At 43.2% G+C, this 12,728-nt stretch overlaps 1 protein-coding gene across 1 annotated transcript in view; it reads left to right on the top strand.

Moving 5' to 3' along the window:
• The window catches only part of LEPR (leptin receptor), a 943,611-nt gene that overhangs the window by 2,488 nt on the left and 928,395 nt on the right, over positions 1-12,728 (top strand). The window lies entirely within an intron of this gene.

Genomic DNA, 12,728 nt, shown 5'->3' with positions numbered 1-12,728 from the left:
GGGAATTGCATGAGTTATCACGTGAACTTTCCACCTCGTCTTGGAGTCTGATAACGTAGTATTTAAGAGCCATGTTTGCTTTGAAAACAGTACCCAACATGTGTAAGTACGCCTATCCCACAGGACAGGAAAGAACTAAAAATGCTGCCATGTGAACAGAGGAAATGATGTGTGGATAAGACACAGTATGGTGGTGCTAGTTGTGTGCTGTCCTTGGGCCCGGGTTTGGCCTACTCCCAACTATAGACATTTTTTAGACTAGGTATCTGTGGAAGTCGATTGTGGGGTGGTTTGCATAGCTCCCACTAATTTGTCGAGTCTAGAGTACCCTGCAAATAGCAAGCTTTGAAAAAAACCACAGCATTTTCTTACATTTCTGTGAGGAGAGTATTCACACTTCTAGGATAGAAATGGCAGCCTACTTATGAATGACTCTGCACCTTGGAAAAGTCAAATTTTTTCGTGATTTACAATCATTCTAGGAATGTGGCAAGTGTCCTAGAGCTGGTAGGCACCAGGGGTAACTTACCAACCCTAGACCTTTCTTAAAACTAGATACTCAGGGGAATTACAGTTTGCTGTGGCTTGCCCGGATCACACTACCTTTTCTTACCCAGAATGCCAAGCAAACATGAAACTTTATTAAAATCACAGAACGTGCACTCATTTCTGTGCAGGAATGTTCTGCAATTTTTGGGGATGACAAAAGCCCCATCACCTAAAATTCCCACGTCTTTAGAACAAATGGTAGCCCACTTGTGTGAGTGGGCCTATCCGGTGGCGGCTCACAGAGGGAGTGCTGCGGTGTGTGGGGGGGTCAGGGTCGGGCAGGGTGGAGTCGGACATATGACGGTCAGGTGTAAAGAAAGTAAATAAATAAATACAATTGTTTACCTCGCACTCGCTGCATCACCGAGTTGGCGATGCAGCGAGCGCAAGGTAAATAGTTTTATTTATTTATTTACTTACTTTACTCCTGGCCGTCGTATGTCCGACTCCACTACTACCCCACCCTGCCCGTCCCTGCCCCGCCTCACCGCCCAGCAGCACTCCCTCTGCGTGCCGCCACTGGGCCTATTGGGACAGAAAAGACCCCAAAAAGCACCATTGAAACATCAAGACTAGACATTCGGTGAATCCAGGTTGTGAAGGCTGCTTGTATCCCACTTCTTTTTCTTACACAGAATGTCCTGAAAATGTCAAAATTTGTGTTAAATCACAGAATTTCCCTGTAACCCACTATTTCCATTTTTTTTAGAGACAAACCATGCTCAAAGGCATTAGAGTGCTTTACTCCAGCATCAGTTTATGTTACACATTTATTTATGCACAGGGAGAGTGAGTGATCTGTATTATTACATAGAGAAAAACTGAGGAAATAGAGTCAACCGCACCTTCTCTGTCTTGACACACGACTTCCCTACACAAAAGGTATGCTGGACTTCCTATGAAGGATGAATTTGTTTTCCTACCTAGTCAGAAAAGCTGGGCGCTCAATATGCCAATCCAGAAAACCTAGGAGCCCAATATGTCAATCCATTATTACTGGATGAGGAGGCCTCACCCACATAATGTGGCATGCTTCATCATTGGCCCCTTCAACACACCCTATTAAGATAGTACTATCGGAGCGGAGTCAACCTCAACTATGAGGGAGTTTCTAAGATAAACCAGCTTCCTGGATATGACAGACCTTTACCCCATGGCTTAACTCCTTCAACTCTTATCTTTAATTTACCATGTATATGAGTAAATAGGAAATAGCATTTCATGATTTAAGAATCTACCCGGAGGAAGGGACTCTATTTTTTTGTTTGTGAATTAAATATTTCATCATGTGTGTAGTTTGATGAATGCTAGCTTCTGTATTTTAGGTATATTGTTTTACGGTACAAATCATCGAAAATGCTAAGGCCAGGGTTGCAGCTTTCAGTAATGACTACTTGGGCGTCCCTGGCTTCCAGTAATGATTAGGTGAGGGTCCACATAAGTCAAATGGTTAAGAACTACTGCCCTGGGTCTTTAGTTTTCAGAAATGCTCCAGGTTGGTGTAGTTCAATGGGTTCTGGGCCCCCCACAGGAAAGGAACCATCCTCCATTGCAATGATAAGGAAATTGTGTTTTTAAGGATAGTTGTGTGTTTTGCCATGTATCCTGGGCAAGAAAACGTGTCGGGATCCACACAAGTCACAACACCATGGATTTCCCAGGGACTCTGGTTTCAGAAATGCCCTAGGTTGGTTGCCATCCTTTGGTAACCGATGACCCAGAACCTAAATACTGCTGGTATGAAATCCCTCAATGGCAGGTAATCTGAGGTTTTTGACATAATACAGCAACTTCACGAAGCCATACATGACACAAATCCCCTCTTCTTTAATCTGTATTGTCTTGATTATGTGAGGAAAGTTATGTAGGAACTCATTCACAAAGTGTGGCATCCTTTGCCATCACTAGGCAATGTTCTTTTTACTGCATTGTCTGCATTTGGATAGTGCACAACTGCCACTAGTGTGGAGAGATTACAGGCGAACCTAAATGTGTGATTGGAGAGGTGTGTGGTTGCAATATGACCTCTATGAGTTGTATTTATATTTTGGAATTTTTAAAGCGTGGAACTAAATAGCTATTAATGGAGCGCTGTACACGGGCCAAGCCCCTATGAAGATACATATGAGAGAGGAGGCAGAGTGAGTTAAAGGGGTGAGAAGACATCTATCTGAGGTAGTATTCCTTTAGTAGTTGATTTTACACTGTGTTCCTGAATTGTATCATGGAGGGGATGCTGTTCCAGATCATGGCTTATTCTCTTGTTTTCTTCTTCCCAGCTATGCTGGAACACTTTCAGTGTGGGTGCTGACATTAATGTTGCATCACTGAGGTCATCAGAATGATAAAAAGTGAGGCACAAAGATACAGTCATTCAAAGGAGGCCCTACCATTCAGAAGGCGAGTGGTAAGGGTTTACGGTGTAGCTGGTGGGGTATTTTGGGGCACACATTCGCAAATAGATTACTAATGCATGGTGTCATAGCACGCTGTCATTTACAGACAGCATATTTTCCATAGAAATTGCCCCTTAATTTGCATAAATATACAGCTGACCTGCCAAAGCTATTTAACATGCTTCATCTTTGCTTTCCTAACTGCTGATGTATTTTGAAATATTTGTGTAGTTCATTTACAAGGTTTTACATTTTGTTGTGTGTTAGAAAAAAATGGCATTATACATGCTTTCCTTTCAAACTCCTTGCACCCAGACAAGATTGCCACATTGCTCACTTTTACAAAATCCTCTCACTTTGCACTCAAAGAAATAAAGTATACCTCAATCCCCACATAAGCTGCTATATGTCAGAAGACATACCCTGACATTCAACCTGCATATTTGAACTCACAGCATGTTTGACAAGATAAAAAGCAAAGTGTAAAGGCATCTCTTTTGTTTAATCACCTCCTGAACTCCAGCATAGTTAGTTTGGGGGTGCTGCAGAACCAGAAACACTCCTACCTAAAGTGCCTATGCTCCTTTCCACAGTGTTTAGTCTCTACTCTGATGATGTTGGAACTTCTGCTACAGCTTTGACCTCCATATACTGTGAGTTTGTTAGCTTGGCAGATAGGGTTGTGCTGGAGAGGGCCTGGTCAGCAATGTAGCTGATGGTGAAGATGATATGGGTTTGCATGGGGAGCCAGTCTAGATCCTTTAGCACAGGAGTGATGTGGACAGATTACTTCCACTTTTGGTGAGCTCTGCTGTTTCCTGAAGGATGTTTTTCAGTGGAGCAAGGGTGGTCTCTGGGATGTCGTTGTGCAGGGTGTTACCTCCATCTAGGTGGGGGAAGACTAGGACTTCAACGGTTGGTATGAAGTTCTCCTGGGAACAGCGTTTCTCTTTTTGCAGGAAACAGAGATAACACCAAGCAGTTTTGGTTTTCTTGCCAATGTGCTCTTTGAGTAAAAAGTTTGAGTCAAGGGTTAATCCAAGGGATTTGTCCGGGTCTGTCAGTTCTGGTGTGAAGCCCATGAGATTTCAGTTGGAGAGCCAGGGTTGCATCAGAGAATGTTTGGTGTTGTTGGAAGACATGAGGAATTCATTCTTTGTGGGATTTGGTATCAGGTAGGTTGCTGATATTCAGGTTTGGATGCGTTCAAAACAACCTTTGAGACTCTATAAGTCACTGATTGGAGAGATTTCAAGTGTCTTCATCATACTGGTGGCTCTTATTGTTGCTGTCTACAAGCATATCTCCCAAGGGTTCCAAATAAAGGTTGAAAACGATGAATGACCAGATGGAGCTCTGCAGAACTCCACAGGCAAATGGGAGAGCCTGGGATATGATAGTTTCTATCTGAACAAGTTGCTGCCTGCCAGTTGGTGAGGTAGGATATGAGTGTTGGGTGCAGTAGTGGTCTGGGTATTACTCCCACCCTGAACCTTTACCTAAATATAAGATCCCTTTTTGTAGTCTAGTCTAATCTCTGACTATTTCTTCATAACCTGACTAAGATTGTCCCTTGACAGCCTGTATCGGCTCAGGAGGCCTTATATTTCTTGCTTCTTTCTCACACTCACTGCTCAAAGCAGGTTCTCCTTGGCTTGGAATTAGGTTCCTGACTGTCCAGGTGATTAACATTTGCCAAAATCCAACTCCCTCTATGGTGTGACAGAAAGATTGGCATTGTCTGAGGATATCTCTGGGCCTTGCTCATCAGAGTGTGAGTATAATTGTATTTTAACAACTAAGTAGAAGTTCTGGGACAGACTTTCCTAAATAACCTAAAAATAATTTCAGAAATAACTAACCAAATGAAGGACAGTTGTATTCCAGTGGTAGGGTGACATTAGATAACATATACATTGTATATTACCAAATGGAGCAGGTGGATAGAGAATTTCTTGTATCCAGGGTGGATCTTCTGTGCTGCATTACATGTTTGAAGACACTTGCCAGTTTTTTCTGTTCTTGTCATGCTTGATACAATCAATCATAAATTTGGGTTTATGTAGTTCTGCCAACTGAGCCCAAAGTCTGATAGAAAAAGTGCTATCATCATGAGATATAGTGAGCACATGTTCTTCCCATCTGTCGGAGGGTTTCATAGCTAATAGTTTGGTGCAACACCAGGAACTACACCAACCTTTTTGGAGCGTTATACAAACAAAGTTATGAGGAATCTTTTGTAGTAGTTTCTGTTGTTTTCACATCAATATAGGTGGGATCCAAACCCAGTGGTTCAAGTGCATAACAATATTGGAACTGTGTTCCTGAGTGCTATGTGAGTGGCCTCTATGAGTGTGGGACTGGGATCAAAAAGAACTAAATATTCAGTAAATTACATCTTGAGGTACCTGCATATGAAATAATGCACACACCTTAAATGAAAATAAAGCAAGTTAATCTAATCAATGGGAAATAACTCTTTTACATTATAAAACGTCAGTTGGTTAATGTGATCACTGCAGGTGTCCGCATGTGTAACCAGAGAGTCACATAATGGAATCATGGTTGGCACAGTGGACAATATTGAATTTCAGATACATAGTGCTGTGAAGTCCAAGCCTGTGACAGAAAGCACTGTGAATATGTGAGTTGTTATTTTAAAGTTGTATTACACCTACTATAGGGTAAGCTGATGCAAAATATGCACAAAGATTAGGGCATTCTTTACATGCTGGAGGTATGCATACTCCGTGGCAACAGCGAAGAAGTATACATACCGCCAACATGAAGGTCTGCCTGCCAAATTTAAATGTAGGCTGACCTTTGGTTTGGCTACGGTAGTGACTGACCATAGCAAACCATCTACAATGGCCCAAAGGAGTAAGGGCCATCAGAGAAATGGCTCAAGTCCACCCACCCAATTAGGATGGGCGGATATGAAGCTTTTTTTTGATTGTCCATCACCGCCAGGCAAACCGTGGTGGTGAGGGACAGTAAAACCAAATAATGCTCCCCCTGCCATGGAAGATGACTCCCATGGCAAAGGGGGCATTACTTTTTTTTTATTTTCTAAAAAGAAAAGCCCATCATGGTATTTTCTTTTTGAAAATAAATAAAGAATGCTGTCAGGTGCAGGGTTGAGTCGTGCTGACGCTGCCCTGCACCAAACAACAGTTTGAATTGACAGCTTTATAAATGATCTCCAGCTTGGCAGTCATTTATAAATTTGGGAGTCAGGTCCTCCACCAGGACGACAGAGGTTTTTACCCAACCGTCAACATATAAATGATGTCCTTAATAATTAAGATAAAACAAGTGCTTTCAAAATATATACTTTAATGATCGGCATTCCTATTGTACCTAGTGCAAACAATTTTTATAAGTGTTCATTGAAAGGATGCACTTCAGAGCTCAGCTGCTAACACCATTACATTACGTATCAACTATTTTTTTTTGTCATCGAGACATTTCAAGTAACTCCTTCAATTAAAGCCTATACCGGCTCTGAAGGAGCCTTTATATTCGTTGATTAACCAATTGCACACATTTACAATTCTTTCAGGTAACGGGCTGTGTGAAAAGAAGGTTTGTTTGTTCTTTAACCTGACTGTCCCTCACTCAGCTTCACTTTACAGAATATCCCCATCCCATTGCTTTCAGCTGGTGGCATCTAACCATTAAGGAACAGTTGTTTTTTAACAAAAGGTACAGGGTACTGTTTTTGTAAAAATAAAAGAAACGTGGATATGCCATTCCCCATAGATCCAACCAACTTCAACCTCTGGTTACACCATGTAGATCCCCTTAGCCCCAAAAGGAAATGTACCCCTTTCGAAGAGAAGGAAAGCTGTCAGGTGCCTCTCACTCCTGCTCGTGTGAGTTATGCTCCGATGGTGCTTGCTAGGAGTCTGACAACCATTCACAGAATCTCTCATCTGCAGATGATGATGAATGGAGCCATGCCCTTTTATCCCAAACTAGTGTAACCATAAAATTGGTTGGTATTTTACTGCCATATGTTTATTTATTTAGCAGTTTTTGTCTACAAACCATGTGTATCAGAATGGTCATTATTATTATAAACAACTCCGCAGATAATTTGCAGTTCAAAGAAAATATTAGATATGTCCCAATCTTATATCAACACACATCCTTGACCTGTCAGTTTGTTTTCCAAATGTTGTCTGCCACCTAACTTAAATGGTTGTATTATTTACTAAGTCTAAATCATGCCACGTCATGCATAGTTTTCTGCACACCTTATGCTATCATTGGGTCAGCAGTAAGAAATTCAGCCCTTCAGTAACCTCTCTCAGCATCTGACACATGTGTCTAACCCATTCTCTTGCAACGGTACCTTGCATACCTATATCACCAATGATGTCTCATGTAGGGGGGAGGATCACTGATGCTCAGTTCTGCTTCACTACAAAAACAAGCATTTACAATGCAATGGTCTCGGCAATATAATAGGTAGAGCTATTGGTATTGCTCATTATTTTTTTATTATTTTTGTATCCCTCAATAAATGGCATTGTCATTTCTATTGGCATTAGCTTTTTTTTTGCATATGTGATACCTATTGCATTAGCAGAGAGAGAGTGAGGTAGTGAGATAGAGAGTGAGGTATTGAAATAGAGAGTGAGGTAGTGAGAGAGAGTGAGGTAGTGAGAGAGAGTGAGGTAGATAGAGAGTGAGGTAGTGAGATAGAGAGTGAGGTCGTGAGATAGAGAGTGAGGTAGATAGAGAGTGAGGTAGTGAAAGAGTGAGGTAGTGAGGGAGAGGGATGTTGTGATGTAGTGATATATAAGCATAGAGTGATGTTGTGATGTAGTGAGATAGAGAGAGAGGTAGTGAAAGAGAGTGAAAGTGAGTTAGTGAGATAGAAATATATAAATACACCAGGGCACAAGTCCTAAAAAACAGAGGTTCGGGGACGCTCCAAGTTAGGTGGTGTCACCAGAAGTGATGTCACGGAATTTGCCAGTCTCAGTCTGCAATGCGGTGAATACATACAAGATACAAGTAGAGGTGTAATAATGAACAGAAAAAAATGTGCTAGTGACTCAAACGCTAGTTTGGGCTGAATGAGCGACCGCCAGTAAGGCTCCCAGTAAGGAGCTAGACATTTTTGACAGGCATCTTAAAGCTAACGTGGGGGTGTGGAGAGACGTGCCAACAACTCTATTGCCTGTACGAGCAGTGATGCCAAACACGTAATGACTAACTGAGCTGCCAGGTGGCCATCCCCGTATCCTGTGTGACATCTTCACCCAGAAACCTGCAATTTGCATATTTTCAGGTCAAGGTAAAGTTTTAAAATCCCAAAGTAGCAGTTTATGTCAGCTAAAGGGCAAGACTGACTCCAAGCGTCAAAAGTAACAGCGACCAACTTGCCACCATATAAAGTGGAAAGTGCATCAGCTGAAGTAGCTCCCACTGTCAGGCTCCTGCTCCCTCTCCACTGCTAACATCGACCCTCTGCACTCCGTGTTGCTCTTCGTCGCTTCCCCTACACCCTCCCTGCTCCCCGCCCCCAGGTACCTGGTCAGGTCGCGATAGTCCAGGAAGGACAGGATGAGCAGCAAAGGGTCAGTGGGCAGTGTGTCCAGGCTCAGCACCACGGACGCCGCCATCTTCAGACTGTCCAGGGCTCGCTCTCTCATGGAAACTGAAGACGGACTAGCTAACGTACAGGTCGGTTGTCCTGGGTCGGCTCTACGTCAGCCATCTTGTGAAGATGCGGTGTCTGCGGCTGCCCTCTGTTACTGCCGCGAGGTGCCTTGAGTGGGTAGTGCGTAAGCCGCAGCTACCTGCACACAGCAGTGCTTGGGTCTTGTGGTGCGGACGTTTGTCCCATTAACCGCCTGTGGTATGGCCTGAAGGGGCTTGGCTGTTGCCGCACATGACCCCAGCTATTTGCAACGGTGAACGGCACACAAGGTCATAGTTCAAACGGGTGCGCTGGCAAGGCACCCGATCGGTCGGCAGCCGCGGAGGGGGTCAGAGTAATCGTGCCCTTCCATTTGGCCACAGTGTGTGGCAGCGCACCGCCCCAGCAAATTGGCAAGGCTGGGGCGCCGTATTAGCTGAGGCAGTCTGAGGAACCTGATGTCTAGGCTAAGTACAGAGGACGGTTATTTCTCTCGCGCAAGCACATCACCACTGCCTTTCTCCGAGGCGAAGCAGAAATGCCTCGGAGAAACGCAGCGGCGGTTTCAGATTCGGGGGCGTGTTTCTTTTTCTCTCCTCTTGCCATTGGCTGGAGGAGAGAAAAACATGCCTGAGAAAGGGCGTGGCTAAAAAGTAGAAAGAACAGCAAGAACACGCCCCCGAATCTGAAAAAGACGGAGCCTATTTGGAGGGACGGCTCTCTCCTCCAATGGCTGGCCTCCGTTTAGGAAGCCAGCCAATGGAGGAGAGGCAAAAAGAGAGGCGGGCTAAGGAGCCACTCTCAGAAACATTAAATCGCTGACTTCCGGTTCTGCCTTCGGCAGACCGGATAGTCCTCGACCTAAAAACGGGCCCTATTTACTGAACCATTCGGGGGCCACATAAGCTAATGCTGCTTTCCCCTTCTTCCTTCCAAGATAGATCTCTGTAGGTCGTTTTCCATTTCAGCAGTAGTTACCACCTGTGCACCATAAAAGTGGAATGTTTTTGTTCTCTGACTTGTTCGTTTGGCACATGAGCACACATTTGTCTGCATTACCAAATCTAATAGTCCCTTTTCAGGCCCTAATCCTAGTACTCATGGCCTCTAATATTAATTGAAGTCAAGTTTGCGTGCAATCAGGTCTGCCTCCATGTAACATGAATCATAACCACATGAACGCCCTTCTTCTCATGGCACTTCAAATTGTCCTACTTTCCACAGTGGCAGCCTTTTATAGTTATATTCGGGTATAGAAACTTTCTACATAAAAATAAGAGAGTGTGAGAGAATCCCACAAAAATCTGCTTCTTGCTAGTGCCTGAGGAAGGCAACAAGCATCTTTATACTGGAGTACTTTCCGGTATTTGCTTTAAGGCTGTATGCATAACGAATGGAAATCTTGCAGAACATATACATCTTGATTCCATACCAAGCTGCCTTAATGAATAGCAGCTACACTTTGTACAAGATTAAAGACTCACCCACTGCTATGTTATCCCATATAGTGTGAATCTCATCAAACTTTCCTGAGAAATGGTCCGCTACATGATCGATTTTGTGTAGATTGTCATGTGCAGCATGGTTTTGTAGCAATACTGCAGAATAACATTTTTCATGCAATATATGTTACAGAATCCAAACAAATGACCCCTGCTCATGACAGATGGGAAGATGAGTGCAGCCAAAACTGTAGTAGAAAGTTACAAAGACTGTATTCATGTGAGCACTGTAAGGCCCAATACATTTGTCTTCACCCTAAATGAGGTGACAGGCCACAGGCGTGCATTAGAATGTGTAGCTAGCTTGCCTCTATGGTCTTTCAGGAACTATTTGGTGCTCAAATTAGTTTGATACACAGTTTTATCAAAGAACTCATTGTTACAAAGTTCAAAGTAGCCAATGGGCGAAGAATTTGCTACCTTAAATTTAATTCCATCGGCTCTAGTAAAAGAAGGAATTACAGGCTGGAACCTATTAGGGGATTGTCTAGTGAGCTCCCTTGCTGTGCTCTGCACAGTACCTCTAAGAACTGTGAATTGTGTTCCCATACTACTACCCACACCAGTGTTTCTGGTGCTGGTTGTGTTTGTGAAGGAACATCAGGAATACCTTGCTGTGCTGCATTGCCATGTTCGTTTATAGAGTAGGTCTTTACTCATGGAACTCCTCCAATGGAAAATTCACTCTCGAATCTGAACCAAGATCCCGGCCTTTAGATGCTGTCTAACTATCCTAACTGATCACACACACCACTCTTCTACTACCAGCTTAAGGCCTGAGCAACATTTGGTTAGAGGGTATGTGTGCTTTCTATCTAATTGCTCCCAATTAGGGCCTTATTACAAGTTTGGCGGTGTGGGAGCAGACCTCCATGCTGGCGGCCTAATCCCACACCACCAAACCCGTGGTCGGGTCGCCCACCAGATTACTAGTGTTTCTCGTGTCTGGCAGGCTTTTTTGGGAGTTCTACGGTGGTGCTTCTGAAAATGGGCACCGCAATGGGAACGCCCAAAAAGTTCCTGCGTGGCATGGACTTTAAATTCCATGCAGCGCAGGAACTGGGGCGCTAACATACAGGGGGTCACATGATGTGACCTCCACTCCATGCACCCCATTGCCCTGAGGCTGCGCCCCACCCCCACAAGTCTGGGGGTCCTCGGACTCCCAGACTCGTAATTTGGCCCTTAGTGTAAATGGTACTGAGGTACTTGTAAAAATGTGTATGAAGTGTTAATAAGAAGTATGTGATTAATTGAGCTGAAAGAGATAATGTGCTGGTGGGATAAAAAGTGGGAATAGGGAACAAAGGAATGCAAAAAGAAAAAAAATACAAAGTCTTTGGTAAGGGACAAGTAACTTGAAAAACATCTAATATGTGCCTGGAAGAAATTCAGCTACATCAATTTGGAAACGACATACAGGGAGAAAACAATAAAAGAAATGGTACATGCAACACAAATCAAAAAGGCAATTCCAACATAAACAAGCAGAATTAAGTTTACTGGGTATCTTGTTAACAGAAAAACAGGAATGCAACATTGCACAATAATACTGGAACTCTGAACAGAAATGAGAGCATAACAAATGATAGAAAAATGCTTGAAAGAGAAGGAACAAATGTGTTTCTGTTGATTCTCCAACAGAAACTGAAATGCAATTGCATTTACATTTACAGCAATCGAGAGAGAAGCAATCAAGAAAAACTCAATAGACCAGGGAAAGCTCTGGGTCTGGCTTATACTCTCCATTCTTATGTTTCCATTTCCCTCACAAATGTGCAAGCATAAATATAAAAAAGCAAAGTATACATCTAGGTGTTCACCCTATGTGGACATGTCCAGTTTCAAATATAGATGTTTGCATGAGATGCACAGGCTGTGAACAGATGCGACATAATACGTCTACCAGATGTTCCCTCAAGTCTAAGACAACTGCATCCAGTTGCAATCTCATTTTGTTGCATTGACCTCGCGTGACACAATTCTGACTATTCTCAAACAACATTTTACACAGCTCTTTAGAATAACTGGGGGTCTTGTTGTCACGGTCAAGCTGGAAAATCATTTGGTAGGTATAGCTTGGATAAGAGGAGTAATTTCTCTTTCAAACTCTACCTCTCCTTCACAATTTATTCTCTGTGCCCAGGGTGACTAAGCACCAGGGGACCGTTGACATTAATTGGTGTCAACCAAATAGGCAAGAAATGCAGCACTTCAGACACAAATACGTTTTGGAGAGGGAGCATTGGAAGAGAAAGCCTGTGTTCTCCCTGAAAAGGATTCTTGTTAGAGGACTGGGATTCCAAAACATATATCTTTTCAGAAGGTCTGCAAATGGTGTCCCATAAGACTGCCTGTTCAGGGATCAGACTTTCGCTGTTTTCCGATATCAGGTATACTTTTCATAGGAGTATTGTGCAAGCATAGGCGGTTTCCATATACCCCATACCATGATGTGGCCTCCATTTGTTTACCCTAATATAGGTAGTGGTGAGGGCATGATGAAATCACCATTCAAGCTAGAAGGCTGCAGGTAATTTGGTACTTGCAGTGTGATTATGATTGGATACACATTTGTTTTGTGTCCAAAACATTATTACAATTCTGGTGCAAATTTCTTCTGATGCA

Source organism: Triturus cristatus, chromosome 4_2, assembly GCF_964204655.1.
Source record: "Triturus cristatus chromosome 4_2, aTriCri1.1, whole genome shotgun sequence".
Lineage (NCBI taxonomy): Eukaryota > Metazoa > Chordata > Amphibia > Caudata > Salamandridae > Triturus > Triturus cristatus.
The sequence above is the reverse complement of the archived record's forward strand: the minus strand, read 5'-3'. Positions and strand labels throughout refer to the sequence as shown.